At 44.8% G+C, this 18,107-nt stretch overlaps 1 pseudogene; it reads right to left on the minus strand.

The window, feature by feature from the left end:
- Window positions 1–17,948: 17,948 nt before the first annotated feature.
- LOC134981390 (5S ribosomal RNA) lies at window positions 17,949–18,067 on the minus strand (annotated as a pseudogene).
- Window positions 18,068–18,107: the final 40 nt, after the last annotated feature.

An 18,107-nucleotide genomic window follows, 5' to 3' on the forward strand; every position in this document is an offset into this window, starting at 1 on the left:
CCCTTTATTCTTTAACGGAGCAGTGTGTCAACTGGCTGCAATTACTTTAGCATCCCCTTTATTCTTTAACGGAGCAGTGTGTCAACTGGCTGCAATTACTTCAGCATCCCCTTTATTCTTTAACGGAGCAGTGTGTCAACTGGCTGCAATGACCTCAGCTTCAGTATAGTCTAGGATAAGGCACTTGCCTATGCAGGGTGAGTCTGCTGCTGGAGTATATATAATTTAATGCACTATTCCTTTCAATGTGAGACCGCTGCTGAAGGGTATATTCGGATACACTATGCTATTTTCCCTTCATTGAACTGCCCTTCTATGTCTCAGTCTATGCTGGGCTGTAGTTGTCCTTATATGGTGGGTCGGAATATGCCTCCCCCTTCCTCCCTTGGTTACTCACTCACGGCTCCGGTTGGTCACACACTCCGGGGCCGCCTCCCTGAAGGCGTACCTTGGGGCAGATTTACCCAGACTGTCCCGTCCGCTCTCCTCCGCAGCTCCGTCAGGGATATTCAGCTCCTTAAACCCCGGCGGTCTGTTTACCGCATTACAGCTCCGTCCCGTCACTCTCCTCTGACACCCGCAGCTCCGCTCTTTGTCTCGGGGGACGCACCGGAGGGCTCCGTAGCCGGACTACACCGCGCCTCAGGAACTCCACCTCCGCCTCACTGGGATCTCCTCAGAGTGCTCTGTCCGCGCGACCCCCTCTCCCGCTTCTCCCTCGCGCTCCCCTCACTGATCTCTCCATCCGGGCACACCATAGTCGGCACGAGGGCTTCTGGAAAAGTCTCTTTAGCCCTGCTCGTGCCAATGGGCCCCATTATCCAGAACCATATATACTATTTACATTACATCTTCCCACCAGCAACTCTCTACTTAGTACCAGTATTATATTAAACAGCTGGATTATATTTCATATAATTATACAAGCATTTACACAGCTGGAACATATTTTATATATTTACACATGCATTAAATACCTATTATATAGTGGTACCGATATATATATATATATATATATTTAATGTAGTTTTAAGATAACAGTTACCAGTTTGTATCTCCTTCTGAGCCTTTATTTATTTACAGGGCTACACTCTCCCCCTGGTGAGTACATTTACACTATGTTAAAGTTAATTGTATTTCACCACATACATATACATTCCAATGTTCATACTAAGTATTACCGATTACACTCCATCCAAAATATGGCCATGACATCACCATATGGGGGTGCAATACCAAGGGAATTTCAGTTGGGGTTCCTAACTGGTCATAGGTGAGTATTCTAGGGGCCCTCTTAACCCTTTGAGGCCTAGGTGACATAGGTGGTTGTTCGGGAATAACTCCTTCTCCCATATTATCCCCATGTATTTGTTCAGGAACTTCTGTTATTTCACATAGCGATTCCCTTCCATTACCATCATGGCTTCCAACACTCTCCTGTTCTGCCCCATTTCATGAAGAGGGTATTTTTTCTTGTCCCCCGGGATATGACTCCAATACATGGGTTTCGGATCCCCACGGTTCACTATCCCAATAGTAATATCCAGCATTATAATCATCTTCAATCTCCTCAGCTTCTTTTCTCTGACTCCGAAGGTTAACTTCCTGTGTACCAATGCTTTCAACTTCGGTATCTTCCATAGGACACGATACAGTATTTTCCCATCTAATGTCCTGAGCAATAGGGAGTAAATGTTTTCTATGGTAAGTGACCATATTTCCCTGTCCATTTGCTGGGGCTAGTTGGTATACCGGAATGTTAGGGAGCTGTTTCAATACGAGATAAGGAGTGGATTTCCATTTATACTGTAACTTTTGCTTTCGTGGTAACCCCAGAGCTCTAATCAGCACTCTGTCTCCAGGCTTTAAGATGTGTTCCTTAATATGTCGATCGAAATATTCTTTATTTCTGTCACACATTTTCCGGGCAGCACTTTCAGCGAGTTGATAGGCTTCTCGCAATTGTTGACGAAGTTGTCTAACATATTGGCTGTGAGATATCTTTGAACTAGAATTATTGCGAGTTCCTAAACAAATATCTATGGGCAATCTGGCCTCCCGACCGAACATGAGGTAATATGGGGTGTATCCGGTAGTGTCGTTCCGAGTGCAATTATAGGCATGCACTAAAGGAGCAATATATTTCCGCCAGTTGGATTTTCTTTTGGAGTCTAATGTACCCAACATGTTTAGTAATGTTCTGTTAAATCGCTCCGGCTGAGGGTCTCCTTGGGGATGATAAGGGGTAGTGCGTGATTTTGTTATACCACAGCAATGACACAGTTCTCGAATTACTTTACTCTCAAATTCTCGACCTTGATCGGAATGAATCCTTGCTGGCAACCCGTAATGTACAAAGAATTTCTCCCACAATGTTCTTGCAACAGTTATTGCAGTCTGGTTCAGTTACGTAGGCTTGGGCATACCTTGTAAAATGGTCAGTTACTACCAGAATATGACAGTCTGATCTACCAGGGCCATCTAAGGTAAGGAAATCGATGCATACTAACTCCATAGGTCCCGTGCTGGTGATATTAACTAATGGAACGGTAGATATAGGTAGAGTTTTTCGGAGAATGCAATTCCCACATGTTCTACAGAATCGTTCTATATCCTGATTCATATGAGCCCAGAAAAAACGATCGGACACCAACCCCTGGGTTTTCTCATATCCAAGGTGGCCATGTTGATCATGCAATGCTTCTAGCACCATCTGTTTATACTTGGTTGGTAATACTATCTGCATTTTAGTACCTCCGTCCTTCTTGATTGCTTTCCGAAATAATACCCCATTCAGAATAGTTAACTTCCGGTACTGCCTCATCAATATTTGTGCCTTCCTTGGTAATTGAGAGCGATGTAACTGATAAGTATGATCTTCGATAATCCGAACAATAGGAAGAATATTGGGGTCATTTCGTTGTTCTTGAGCCAGTTGTTCGGAGGTTATTATCCCTAACCCCTGCAGTTCAACCCGTCCTAACCTACAATAGGAATGTGGAATAGCTATTTCAGAGGCTCCTATATCATATACCGCAGCCACTTCTTGATTTCTGGTGATACTAATATGTTGGCACAGTCCTTTTACTACCCCAGCGGGTACTTCAATCCAATCAGAGTCACCTCCTGGAGCTTCAGAGTGTGGCATCCTAGATAGAGCATCCGCATCCTGGTTATTAATACCTGGCCTATATTTGAGAGTGAAGTCATAGTTGGTAAGGGCTGCAAGCCATCGGTGTCCAGTGGCATCAAGTTTAGCGGAGGTCTGTACATAAGTAAGTGGATTGTTATCCGTCTGTACAATGAATTGAGCTCCATAAAGATAGTCATGCAATTTTTCGCTAACCACCCATTTTAATGCTAGAAATTCCAACTTGTGGACTGGATAATTTCTTTCACTACTGGAAATTCCTCTACTAACATAGGCAATGGGTCTCAACAGTTGCTCTTGTTTTTGGTATAACACCCCTCCAAGCCCGTCTAATGAGGCATCTATGTGTACTTCGTAAGGCAAATCAGGTATAGCATATGCCAACACAGGAGATTTAGTGAGGCGATCTTTCAGAGTAACAAAGGCTTCCTCACACTGGTCAGTCCACCTGTTTCCAAACAATTCTCTGGGCTTATGGTAAGACATATCTACCTCTGATTTCTTTCTTCGGTCTTTATTGACTGGCGGATATCCTCTTGTTAAATCTGTCAATGGTTTAGCGATTTTAGAATAGTGCTCTACGAACTTCCGGTAGTATCCACAGAAACCCAGAAAAGACCTCAGTTCTTTAAGGTTGGTGGGTTGGGGCCATTTCTTCACCGTGGCTACTTTATCTGGATCCGTAGATATCCCTTGCCGACTCACCACATGTCCCAAGTATTTGACTGAAGATCTACACAATTTACATTTTTCCGCTGACAGCTTTAACCCTCGGGCTCGCAGACGATCTAACACTTTCAGTAATCGTTCATTGTGTTCATCTAGATCTTTCCCAAACACGATAATATCGTCTAGGTACACTAATACTTCCCGGTAACACATGTCACCTACAGTTTGTTCCATGGTTCGTTGGAAAGTAGCCGGGGCTACCTTGATTCCTTGGGGCATCTTTAAGAACTCATAGAACCCAATAGGGCAGATGAAAGCGGTTTTGGCCCTATCCTCCGTACTCATGGGGATCTGATAGTACCCGCATCGGAGATCAAGAACGGAGAACCACTGGCTCCCTTGAAGGCAATCCAAGGCCTCGTCTACTTTAGGTACTGTGTACTGATCAGGCACAGTTCTATTGTTCAGAGTACGATAGTCTATACATAGACGAATTTCTCCAGTCTTTTTCCGAGCAACCACAATAGGTGACGCATATTGACTCTCGGAATCAGCGATGACATTATTTTCCAACAAATTCCTAAGGTGGCTCCTGACGTCTTCGAAATCAGCCAGAGCTAATCTCCTGGATCTCTCTCGGAATGGAGTATTATTGGTCAATTTGATATGATGTTCAACACCCGTGGCAGTCCCTAGGTCCCAATCACTTTTGGAGAAAACATCTTCCCTTAACATGTGCTGTTCCATTAGCAGGTCTTTTCGTGTCTGATCAATATCACTCCCATGAAAACACTCTTCCAGATTCAATTGGTTGTAATTGAACGGAGACCCAGTAGACGAATGGGTAACCCTTCTATCAGGATGACTTTCCAAGAATTTACAGTAACCCATTTCTGGTTCTACCGATGGTCTTATCCCTTCATTATTTCCTTTATCTTGTTTATCACACCATCGCTTTAGATTTTTAAACATATTTGTATTAGTACCCACTATAGCAGACAAGTGGCCATTATCCCCAAGAGAATCAGGGCAAATCAGGGCCACCAATGGAATAGACTCATTAGGGGTAATTAGTCCAGGTTCCAAAGTAAGTTGTGTAACTATGTACCCCAAATACGGGTACTTCTGTTCACTGAGGCCCCACACGGTAAGACCGCTAAGAGCTTGAATGGGAACAGTTGACAGATTCTCCCGGTACCATGTTTCAAATACAATGGACACTTGTGACCCACTGTCCAACAACACCATACATTCCTGTCCATTTATTAGGGCTTTCACTAATGGTGCATGTCCCATGAGACTGTCTGGAATAGCCTCGGACCACTGGGCACTCCCCATAGCATGAACATTTATTGTTGGGGAGCCTGTGAGGGGTTCACAGAACTCCCGTTGGGGTTTTCCATCTGCTCATCTCTGGACCGGTGGTAAAACGGCATTCTTCCATTTCTCTCCATACCACTCATTGGGCATTCAAAAGATCTATGCCCTGGTTGTCCACAACTATAACAGAGTATAGTCCCACGACTACCACTACCCCTTGTCCTTCCTCTGTTTGAGTCTGACGACCAGTAGTGCCTTGATGACGCTGTACTCTGTAAAGCAATCAATTGGTCTATTTTTTTATTTTGATCTTCCAGCAACTTAATCAATCGATCATCCATAACAGTGGGGGTGGGGGCAGGTATAGCAGGTATGATAGCTTTGACTCTCTTAATAGTCTTTTCTCGACTTTCGATTTGTACTTCCTCTAACTTGACCTCCTTCACAAGTTCCGTGAGACTGGGTGCTGGTCCTGACCGTCGGGTACAACGTAGTCTTTGTGCAACTGGATTAAGAGTGAGAGCTCCTTTCAGAACCTGTCGCATTCGTTGTTCATCTACAGCCTCCTTAACTATCCCCCCTTTCTCTACTATTTGATAAATCAATCGATCCACTCTATAAATATATTGAGTGAGAGTCTCCCCCGGCTCCTGATAGGTGCGATGTAATCTTGACATCAGATCCCCTACATCTTCCATGGTGCCATAAGAAAAATCCAAAGCTTCTAAATAATCTTTCAGAGTGGCGGTAGATTTACTCCTTCTGGTGGCTTGAATCACTCTCATAGCAGGTCCCCGGAGACTTTCCACTATACGCTGTCGTTTGATATGCTCTGGACATTGCCACTCTTCAGAGTGCTGAATGGCAGCTTCTCTCCAAGTATCATAGGTTTCTTCACCAGCAGGTACAGGGGAAATACCAGAGAAAATCCTAAGTCTCCTATATCCCCCTTCATAATGCAACCTCTCCATCTGATTAACCATTTTATCCATCATTGTTTCCACCCCTTTCCCAGGAGATTCTTCCCTATCCTCTGTCCGATCTTCCCCACTATTGATATGAAAACAGTCTCCTGCAGCAGTGGTATCATTTCCTATCTCTTCTCCTGGGGTGGCTGCTTCTTCCATGCTTTCAGGCCACACTAGTTGAACTTTTCGCCCGGGGACATCTTCAACCACCACCATACGGGGTAGTAATGTGTTATCCAAAGGAAATCTATTACTAAGTAAGATAGCGAAAGTTTCTCCCTCTTGTCCTTTCCATCGATCAACCGTACATGGTTGACTAATACCATAAAGTTGCACAACAGCCCGAATGACTGCATCATCACTGGCAGATGAAAGTTTTCCAACTAGCCCGAAGCTGCATAAGGGTTCCACGCCCTTTTCTTTACACCACCTATAGATATCGGCGTTGGTAACTTCTTCCATGATGTATAGTTTCGGTATCAACCACTGAATCTCGGATATTGTAGGATCTCAGCAGTGCCTCCAAATGTAACCCTCCTTTGTACCCTAATAATACACTGAAGAGGTTACTATTTCAATTGAACAGAGTGCCTCCACCCAAGCAATATTTATTCCCCCCCCCCCCCCCGTTAGCTTGCTTGGGAAAGCCTTTACCAGTAATGATATATACATATACTGTATCCAGAGGGGTAATTGATAGAATTGTTTGTTTACCTTATTGTCACCTTATTTCTTGCAGGGGCTGTTCTTTCGTTTACCAAGGATGTTCTCCACTTCACCGGTAAGTATTTATTAATATAAATCACTTCATATATAAATATTATTGTTTATTCACAAAGATGACAATATTTATTTAACTGAAACAATGCATATCATTACACTATGCTATACCATATCATTTCACTATACATAAAATATTACCGTGCATGCAATACAAAAAAAACTAGTTATTACTGAATGTTATAAAGCTAGGTTGTTAATCTTTATACAGTAACCTTATATTACCCACTGTATATTACCGTTCTCTGTTATGGTATACCATATGGTGATTGTTGGTGCACAGTTGGGGCCCAATATACTTTCTATCATACATATGCCTTTGTCGAAGTATAGTAACTTGAATCTATGTCCTTTTCCTGAATACAAGGTAATCTGTAGAGACACTTATGCTTTCCAATTTCCTCCGGAGTATCTTGTCTACATCTACTGATAGCAATATATTAGTGCAATAATGTATAAAGGTTGAGCTCCGCTCTGAGAGTTTTGTGTGGGTTGTCAGTCGTCAGAGAAAAGAAAAGTTACCAGTATCCCATCTGCCTCTTATGACACTCGGAATTTCCCTGGCATACTAAACTCCGTCTACATATAATGTTCCTTTGCTTTTGTATAGCATTCTTTACTCTCGTCCTCGCTATATAATATTCCACCTATATGGAGGATCTCTCGGTGGTCTCAAGTTAGCTATAGAAATGAGAGACCAAAGATGATGAACATTATATCACTAGTGCCAGGTTTAATAGATCCTCAAGTTAGAGTCTATCTCTGACACTCAACCTTATTGGGGATTTCACCGTGAGAGGATTCAATATTCTAAGCTAGTCCATATGGTGTCTGGGTATGCTCCTTCCCTTATCCGTGTTCTCCTTACTCACTGCTTTTAAGATGAACTTTAATATAAAGTGTCACAATGGTGTTTCCCATATAATATTGGTGAACCTTAGTCCATTTCCAGAAGATCTTTCTCCTCGATTATCACCTGCTATCAATCAATGCAGGCTCTCCTCCCCCATCTCTGGAGCAAAGTCCCCTGTCTTGAGGCTCTTCCTAAAAGTCACTCAACATAGTACACTGGCTGCAATTACCTCAGCATCCCCTTTATTCCTTAACAGAGCAGTGTGTCAACTGGCTGCAATTACTTTAGCATCCCCTTTATTCTTTAACGGAGCAGTGTGTCAACTGGCTGCAATTACTTCAGCATCCCCTTTATTCTTTAACGGAGCAGTGTGTCAACTGGCTGCAATTACTTTAGCATCCCCTTTATTCTTTAACGGAGCAGTGTGTCAACTGGCTGCAATTACTTTAGCATCCCCTTTATTCTTTAACGGAGCAGTGTGTCAACTGGCTGCAATTACTTCAGCATCCCCTTTATTCTTTAACGGAGCAGTGTGTCAACTGGCTGCAATGACCTCAGCTTCAGTATAGTCTAGGATAAGGCACTTGCCTATGCAGGGTGAGTCTGCTGCTGGAGGATATATAATTTAATGCACTATTCCTTTCAATGTGAGACCGCTGCTGAAGGGTATATTCGGATACACTATGCTATTTTCCCTTCATTGAACTGCCCTTCTATGTCTCAGTCTATGCTGGGCTGTAGTTGTCCTCATATGGTGGGTCGGAATATGCCTCCCCCTTCCTCCCTTGGTTACTCACTCACGGCTCCGGTTGGTCACACACTCCGGGGCCGCCTCCCTGAAGGCGTACCTTGGGGCAGATTTACCCAGACTGTCCCGTCCGCTCTCCTCCGCAGCTCCGTCAGGGATATTCAGCTCCTTAAACCCCGGCGGTCTGTTTACCGCATTACAGCTCCGTCCCGTCACTCTCCTCTGACACCCGCAGCTCCGCTCTTTGTCTCGGGGGACGCACCGGAGGGCTCCGTAGCCGGACTACACCGCGCCTCAGGTACTCCACCTCCGCCTCACTGGGATCTCCTCAGAGTGCTCTTTCCGCGCGACCCCCTCTCCCGCTTCTCCCTCGCGCTCCCCTCACTGATCTCTCCATCCGGGCACACCATAGTCGGCACGAGGGCTTCTGGAAAAGTCTCTTTAGCCCTGCTAGTGCCAATGGGCCCCATTATCCAGAACCATATATACTATTTACATTACATCTTCCCACCAGCAACTCTCTACTTAGTACCAGTATTATATTAAACAGCTGGATTATATTTCATATAATTACACAAGCATTTACACAGCTGGAACATATTTTATATATTTACACATGCATTAAATACCTATTATATAGTGGTACCGATATATATATATATATATTTAATGTAGTTTTAAGATAACAGTTACCAGTTTGTATCTCCTTCTGAGTCTTTATTTATTTACAGGGCTACATCAATCAACCATTTATCAACCAGCAATTTGTGTCTTGTTTAGGCAGGGGAAATTGAATATAACTGCATTGGTATTTTGTACATCTTTATCATTGTACATGTATTACACTAAACTAGGTGAATTTAGTATAGGCCAGGGATTCTCCTTTTTTTTTATTTTTTATTTGCTGCAGCTAATCATTTTATATTGTGGCGAGAGGGCTTGTGTCTTACCACAATTGCCCACATTCTGGTGGATCAGCTCCCTCCAAGGGAGAAGAAAACTAGCCCTGCACATTCTGCACCTGCAGTGGAGATTTATAACTCTGGGGTTTCTGGACTGCACAACTGTAAGTGGAAAAACAAGTCAGAGTTTTCCAGCTCACCCAGATCCAGCAGGAAGTCAGAAGCAGGAGAGGGGTTTAAAACTGACATACACTGCACAGGGTGCTGATACCTGTTAGCATACCTTCCAACATGACCCTCTCCAGGAGGGACAGAATGCTCTGCTCCTGGACTTCCCTCTTAATATAAGATTGCCTCACCTGTGGTGAAACACCTTTCTTATCCATTAACCTGTTCAACACAGGTGATGGCAATCATAAATGAAGAGATAAGTCCAGAAGCAGAGCATTGTGTCCCTCCTGGAGAGGGTCATGTTTGAAGGTATGTGTTAGAGGCCACTGAGTAGGGTACAGTTTGTAGTGTCAGGGACTGTGGACATTGGCCGTGCCAGGAGTGTGCAAGCCACTGCACTGGACTGACTGCTGAGCACAAGGAGTGTTAGGACTTTTTATGTTTGTTTGCTTATTTTCAGTTATGTACCTGTGTGACCAGGCCTATGCTATGCACAGTGTAGGATGTCACCGGAAAACTTGCCTACAGAGTCCTTATTTCAAGTACTCATTATACATTATATACTGATAGCTTAAAGCACTGTTTCTTCTTTATTTCTGGTGTATTTCATGTGTTTTGGGGGGGGGAGGGGGGGGGGCATCACCTCCATTTAACAGCTTCTTGGGGGCTACAGTATGCATTCAGGGACTATTTTATGTTGGTCTGTTTAAAAAAATGGTATATAAAAAGCAAGATACAGGCTCAATGCCCAAGGACGAGGCTAGGACTGGAAATGAACTGGGACAAAAACTTATACTATAGGATGCAAAGCTGTGCAGTACACAGGGACAAGCCACAAAATTCTCCAACAATCACCACTACTTTAGCAGACATTATATAGTTATACAGGTTGCTAGGAAAAAGCGAGACGCTGACCAGAGAGATAAAACACAAGGGAACATGGGGAGAACCATGGCATCTGTTCCAGTACCATAGAAGGCAAGCAGCTACTGAGCCCAACACCTAGATATCCAATTATACCTAATTCAAGAAGCAGCTACTGAGCCCAACACCTAGATATCCAATTATACCTAATTCAAGAAGCAGCTACTGAGCCCAACACCTAGATATCCAATTATACCTAATTCAAGAAGCAGCTACTGAGCCCAACACCTAGATATCCAATTATACCTAATTCAAGAAGCAGCTACTGAGCCCAACACCTAGATATCCAATTATACCTAATTCAAGAAGCAGCTACTGAGCCCAACACCTAGATATCCAATTATACCTAAGCACACACAGTCAAGACCATACACAGTCAAGAAGCAGCTACTGAGCCCAACACCTGGAATCTGGATATCATATCCAGTTCTACTTTAAGTCATCAAGCAGCTCTGTGACCATACACAGTAAAGAAGCATCAGGACCTGTGCTTTTACCAGTCAACGTAATCCAAGGAGACTTGGACCCGACATTGGCAAGTGCATACACACTTGCCGATGACGGGGACAGCCATGTATGCAGGTCCGACGGGCAACATTGCAGACGACCTGCAGTGGTACACAATGTGCAATTTATTGTCTCTACACACTAGACGATATCGTTCTGAATCGGCTGGATCATGGGCCTAATTCAGACCTGATCGTAGCAGCAAATTTGTTAGCAGATGTGCAAAACCATGTGCACTGCAGAGAGGGGGGGGGGGCAGATATAACATGTGCAGAGAGAGTTAGATTTGGGTGTGGTGTGTTCAAACTGAAATCTAAATTGCAGTGTAAAAATAAAGCAGCCAGTATTTACCCTGCACAGAAACAATATGCCCCACCCAAATCTACCTCTCTTTGCAGATGTTATATCTGCCCCCCCCCCCCCCTGCACTGCACATGGTTTTGCCCATCTGCTAACAAATTTGCTGCAACGATCAAGTCTGAATTATGCCCCATAAGCGATATCGTCTAGTGTGTACGCACCCTTAGACCTTGTTTCCACAATCAACCCAAAGCTGACCTTTATTTTCCATCCTGTCCATCTGCCCACTTTTGAGCTTATTTTTATCTTTTATACATTCCTTTGATGTACCTTATCCTGCCTTAGACATATATAGAGGAGGTATTGGCTAATTGTAAACCTCCTTATAGTGTTCATTTCTATTTTTCTTCATTGTTGAAACTACAGCCACATAATTGAGGATCCTTACATCCAAGGAAAGTATATCTTATGTTGTTCCAAGAGGATGTAGTTGTGTGACCGACGATCAGGACACAATACTGACAGCTACAGCCCGAATCCTCTAAATCCCAATAGACAGCATGCCGACTAGCAGGGATTATTCAAGACACCCATAGAGTAGGAATAGAACCTGTGGTGAGCGCCTTAATTTATCATGGGGATGTAATTGTGACAGTTACAGGAAATCATTCCCCCTGGGCATTTATTGTCTATCGGCAAACCCAAGTGTAATACCTTAGAATATTGACCATGTTTCTTTCTACTCAAGCACATGACAGCTGGAATCTAGAGCTATAAGATTTGGCAAACACGCAGTGATGACTTGTTAGCCAAATTCAGTTTCCATTAGGAAAGGCGTTCACAGTGTAACTTATAACCTCTCACTTGTCAGAGTCGTTCTGTAACTGGTAGTACTTTGATTAATAAAGCCAGTTACATCATGTGAATTATAGGTCCTTTTATTTTCAACTGTATTCCAAATTCTTCTACAAAGTTATTTTCTTTCTTTGTCATGTACCTTGTCTTTCCTGCATTCACTCTGGCTTAATCTAACAATGAGCACAGAACATGCCACAGAAATATGGATATGACAGTGCATTGCTATCATCATATGGGAAGAATAAAGGTAAATGTTAAATGTACATGGGAAGGAGATAAGGAAGGGAGAGATACAGGTAAGGAAGGGGGGGGGGGGGGTTACAAGTATAAAACATAAAAATAATAAACAGGGAAATAGGTTCCCTCTCCACTCTGGTGACGGCCAGTAAAATCTCCTGCAGCCGTCCTCCTAGCCCACGTCCTCCTCCGTAGGATGCTGTCCCCCCTCCTCTCCTGCGGTTTCCCTGGCACTCTGGCCGGGCCAGACGAAGTGGCTATACGGGCCTTATACGGCCCACGGACTGGACGTTCCCCACCACTGCTCTTAAATCAATAATAAAACCAAAGGTCTTTAGTTACGTATAATAAGCCATCCGCCACTTTCAAGGCGTGTCCACTAAAGGTATCATTCTATGTCTAAGCAATACGAATACCACCAGGGTCACATATGAATTTTAGATTTTTTTAAATGGATCAGGAGATACCCCAGTTCTCCCCCCAAAAATGCACAAACATACCAAAAGGCAACTGCAGATGTCCTCGATACTTCCAATGTTACAATATAGATTAAAGGAAAAAGGCTCAATTAAAGTACAAAAATAAAAATCTGCTTCTAAAACTATACCAACAGCAGCCTTAGTTACCTGCATATGTGCGAGCCTCTATCATTCTCACTAACATGATGGTCCTAACTCTGGGGCTGATTCAGTAAAAGACTGCATTTTTCCCGATGTCAGAGTCCTGCGACCAGTTCTGCACATGTGCAGAATGGGTCCTGCGATCTCATTGCAGGGGTGATTGACAGGCAGAGGCATTCGGGAGGAGGGGCAGAGGTGGCCGGCATTGCCGGAAGCGGGTGCGTGTGGCCACCTATTTTCCAGGAGTGGCAAGGCCAAGGACTGCATCAGGAGACGCAGTTTCTTTGGCCTCACAGCTGCCCTGCAACAGCAAACCTGAGTAAGCTGAGATCACATTGCAAATGCAGGAAGGAAGTGCTACTATGCGCCTCCTCCTGTATCTGCATTGCAAAGGATTGTAAGTGCAAAGCTGCTGCAAGCTGCTTTGCAATTCTTACTGAACTAGGCCCTCTAATCAGTACCAGTTACATTTTATATTTTTAATTGTAAGTGAAATATTCCTACGGAAACTGAAATACATCAAGCAGGTAATACATCCTATGGCATGCCCAGAGCCAGCAGAAAGCAGCTGTTGACCCCTTTTTGTCTACAATTGGCTATATCAGGGAATGGCCGTATCTATAGTGGGTGCAGGGGGTGCCATTGCTAACCCAGGTTATAAAGTTGCATACCTATTTCCTAGAGTTGCCTGCTAAGCAATTGGGTCTGATCCAGCAGCGGTTCCTACCTGTGTGGAGCAGGGGTGCTGCCGCTGGCCATTCTGTCTAGTCCAGAGGATGAGAGGAGACACTATTCCCAACCGCAGGCCAGGACCTGGCACCTGCACAATGGAGCAGACAGGTGGCGGGATCAACACACACACACACACAACAGGTGGACTGCGCATGCACAAAACACCAGCTTCTATGGACTGCATTGACTGCAGCCCATAGAAGCCAGCTACGGCTGATAAAGCAGGGAGTGGCTTCCCAGAGGAAGCACACTCTCTGCTAACTTCAGCTCGGTCTGGCAGCCCCAGAGGAAGCAAACATCTCCCCCTGGGGCTGCCTGTAGTGTCTGAGACTGACAGGTAGAACTTCTAATAGAAAGTCACTACCAGTCACAGTGAAGCCAGTAACCTCAACACCCAGTATGAAGCACACCTGAGCATGAGTCTTGCTCAAAGCAGAACAATTATTTAAGGTATGTATACTGAAAAGATGATCAAATTTTAGTAAATGTACTGGAGATACATTACACAATCCTATCACAGAGAAAGATGTAGTCATTGGTTTCATAGGTACTGCACCAACTGTGTGGATGTCCAATATACACTCGTCTGCAGGCAAAGGACAAACCAAGCTAAATATCACACAGCTTTTGGCGGGTACAAAAAGAAGTCATGCTGGCGGAGTCTTGTAGCAAATTACAGTGGTCCTGGATATCAGATCCAAACCAGTCCAATGGGAGCCATAGCCCCAGAAATTATAATCAGAGTAAAGTCTCTTCTTGCTGGGGCAACGAGAGACTTATAGTCACTGATGCCATAAACGTAACTCCATTTATAGCTAGTTAGGTTCCTATAGCGACCTGGTGGGTAATAGGGTTTTAAAGAACACTTTTGTGTTTCTGGAGCATGCTGCTTCTGATTGCAGTTTTTCCAGGTCTCTTCACTGAGCACACTAACTAGTATGTACCTCTCTAGCTGACTCTGATTATTCTGCTTTCTGATCTATTGTTTTTCATCCAGCTACTTCCCCCTTATGTGTTCAGTTTATTTATAAGCACTGCCAGAACATCCAGCTACTTCAGCCATGTTACCTGCACAGCTTCAGTATTGCCAATGTGGGGCAGTAGTGGCTCAGAATGCTGGCGGTAAGAAGACCGGTGCTGGAATCCAGACAGACAGCATCCCAAATGTAACTATGCCAGGGAGTGTCAGGGTTAGGTATACCCTCCAACATGACCCGCCCCACTAGGTACAAAATGCTCTGTTCCTGGACTTCCCTCTTAATTTATGATTTCCATCACCTGTGTTGAACTAGTTAAATGATAAGAAAGCTGTTTCTTCACAGGTGATGGCAATCATAAATTAAGAGGGAAGTCCAGAAACAGAGCATTTTGTACCTAGTGGGGCGGGTCATGTTGGAGGGTATGGGGTTAGGCTGCAGCAAGGATATTGGTGGTTAGGGTTTGGCTGGAGGATTAGGGGTAGGAAAAGAAAAGGATTAGCATACTTATCCACCAGGTGTTGGGATAATGACCGCAGACATCGCAAGTGCTGATATCCCATACCCAACCACCAATGTATACTGATTACTAATTATGACTTTGCTCGCCACAGGTTCTATTTCCACTCGGTTGCTGGCATGGACCCACCAACCGAGTGGGAATACCGGGCAGATGTCGGCCTTCCGTCCATTGGTAAAATGCTGGCTGTCGGGATAACAGCGTCAGTCTCCTGAATTGCAGGATCCCGACAGCAGGCATGTTAACTGCATCCCTGTCACGGTCCGGCGGGAGACTGTGCAGGGGAGCCGGCTCTTACCTGTCCGATCCCTCTGGGGGTGTCCAGCTGGTGGAGGTGCTGGCGCCTGGCGGGGTGCGCTGGGAGGTCAGTCAGAGGCACTGAATGGCGGCTCTGCGGACTGGCAGCATGTTCCACCGGCAGGGTGAGCGGTGCTGCTGTGGAGCCAGGGCTTCTGTGATTAGGCTGGACTGTGTTCTGGCGGCGCCATCTTGGATATGGGCAAAAAGCCTGTCTTGCCCACACTTCGCCTAATTATCACTTTCCTGTGACCAGTTAGCTCTGAGCAGCTGCTATAAGACAGGAAGGCCTGGAGGAGGGAATTTGCCAGTGCAACGTCTTTCACAGTATCTGTGAAGCTAGTTCTCTGTGCTCCCGCAGCATCTCCAGTGTCAGGTTCCTGATTACCGCAAAATCACCCGAGCCGCCTGTTACAGTCTTACGCAGACTGCCGACTCTGTTCCCGTGTCCTACCTGGCTACCTGTTCCGGACGGCGCGGTAACCTGCCTACGGGATTCCTCCATTTAGCTCTGGGTCACGGTGCCGGTATCTCCAGCCACCCGCTAACCATCAGTCGTGTATTTCAACTGTCTTTGGCGAAACCTGTAAAAACTTCTCCAAGTAATAAATGCGCAAGACCTTCATCCGTCCTGCTCGCTTGTTATTTAGAGATCCAAGTGCACCAGAATCATCTTTCCCAAATCCGGATCCACAAGAATCCTCAGACGTGACAGTTTGCACTGGCCACATGGATCCGGGAACTGGACAGGATGCTGACTCGGATCTCTTGCACAACATAGCATGGCGTCTGGAGGGATTGGAAAATTCACAGCGACATCCAAGCCTCTCTAGCGAATGCTACTCCTGCCCGTCGACCGGAGTCCCAAGTTTCTCAGCCTGTCCTGGCGTCATTGGAGTCGTCACATCCTCTCTCCGTTTGCCAACCACCAGTAAGTTTGACGGAAACTCAAAACTCTGTTGTGGATTCCTTAATCAGTGCGATGTTACAGTCAGATAATTTTCCAACTCAAAAGGCGAAGGTAGCGTACATAGTCTCCTTACTCTCAGGGGTAGCCCTGGAATGGGTCTCACCGCTCTGGGAAAGAGATGATGCTCTGCTGAGTGACTATCCAAGATTCTTGGCTAAACCTACGCCTCTGAACTACAATGGAATGAGGAAGCCTTGGTTTCAGCATTTTGGAGTGGCCTTTCTGACTATTTGAAGGATGATCTAGCGACTCGAGACTTACCACCAAAGCTAGATGATCTCATTTCATTATGTAACAAAGTTGATCTACGATTCCGGGAATGGCAGGCTGAAAAGAGCAAAGGCGATCGCCACCGTTTCCGCCCTGTACCTCTGGCACCCATACCACCAGCGGTAGATTCTCCCGTCAAACCCATGCAGCTGAATTGGACCCGACTTACTCCTGAGGAGCGCCAGAAAAGGCGACGAGAAAATTTGTGTCTATACTGTGGGGCACCGGGGCATATGGTGTCATCGTGTCCACAGCGTTCGGGAAACTCCCGCTCCTAACTGGGCTAGGAGACATCAGGTTAGGAGTCTTGTCTTGGTCTCCAAATTCCTCCGAACCTACTCTACCAGTCACTATTGAACTCTCGCAAGGTCCGTTCTCTCTCTTTTAAATACAGGAGCAGCAGAGAATTTCATCACGGCCCATCTGGTTCAGCAGCTTCAGATTCCTGTGCGAGATTTATCCCATTCCATTTCGTTATCTGCGGTTGATGGAAGCCGTATTCCTGGAGGAGTAATTTCTCAATGCACTCTTCCTATTTCAGTTGGTATCGGTGCTCTTCATAAAGAGCAATTGGAACTTATAGTTATACCCAAGGCGTCACATGAAATTGTGCTGGGTTACCCTTGGTGTTAGACTAACAAGGGAGAGAGAGAAGGCTCTTGTGTGGGCGCACTCTTAGTAGGGAAAGGAAAATTCCTATGCTATAGATAGAATATTAGAAAATGTTAAAACGTAACTTTTATTAGTATGGATATAACAACAATTACCCACTTAGATGATCCAAGAGAATTGAATATATATAAAAATAAATGAAATATTAAAATGTTCTGGTCTCTTCGATTGAAGAGTGATTGGAAAGGTTTGTAGACACAAAATTGTCATACCACCATTTCCCCTGACCAGTACAGATAACTGTGTTGATAGGACCGAGGAGTGGTCAGAGCACAAATGTATATATCTCCAACTGTGATCACTTGCGTCAAGTGGATATATTACTGTTACAAGGTCGCCAGAATTTAGCACCTGAATCGTATGATAAATATCATGATTGTGAAGTAAAAAACCCCTTAACCTGCACTGAGCATTGACTGACTAACATGGGCAGATATATGAAAGAGATAGTGGTGATACTGCTGTTGGGGTGTTCTTCTCGCACTAAGAGGAAGCAATTCCTACTCTACAACACCGGGTATTCGCAGGTAGTCGCCTTTCCTGGTACTAAACCGGCCCAACGCTGTTTAGCTTCCAAGATTGGACGAGATCGGGCGCTGGCAGCGTGGTATGATAGTAGAGAGTAGTGCGATCAGCCCGCCAATGAGAGTGCACCTATATA

Source organism: Pseudophryne corroboree, chromosome 12 (genome assembly GCF_028390025.1).
Source record: "Pseudophryne corroboree isolate aPseCor3 chromosome 12, aPseCor3.hap2, whole genome shotgun sequence".
Taxonomy (NCBI): Eukaryota; Metazoa; Chordata; class Amphibia; order Anura; family Myobatrachidae; genus Pseudophryne; species Pseudophryne corroboree.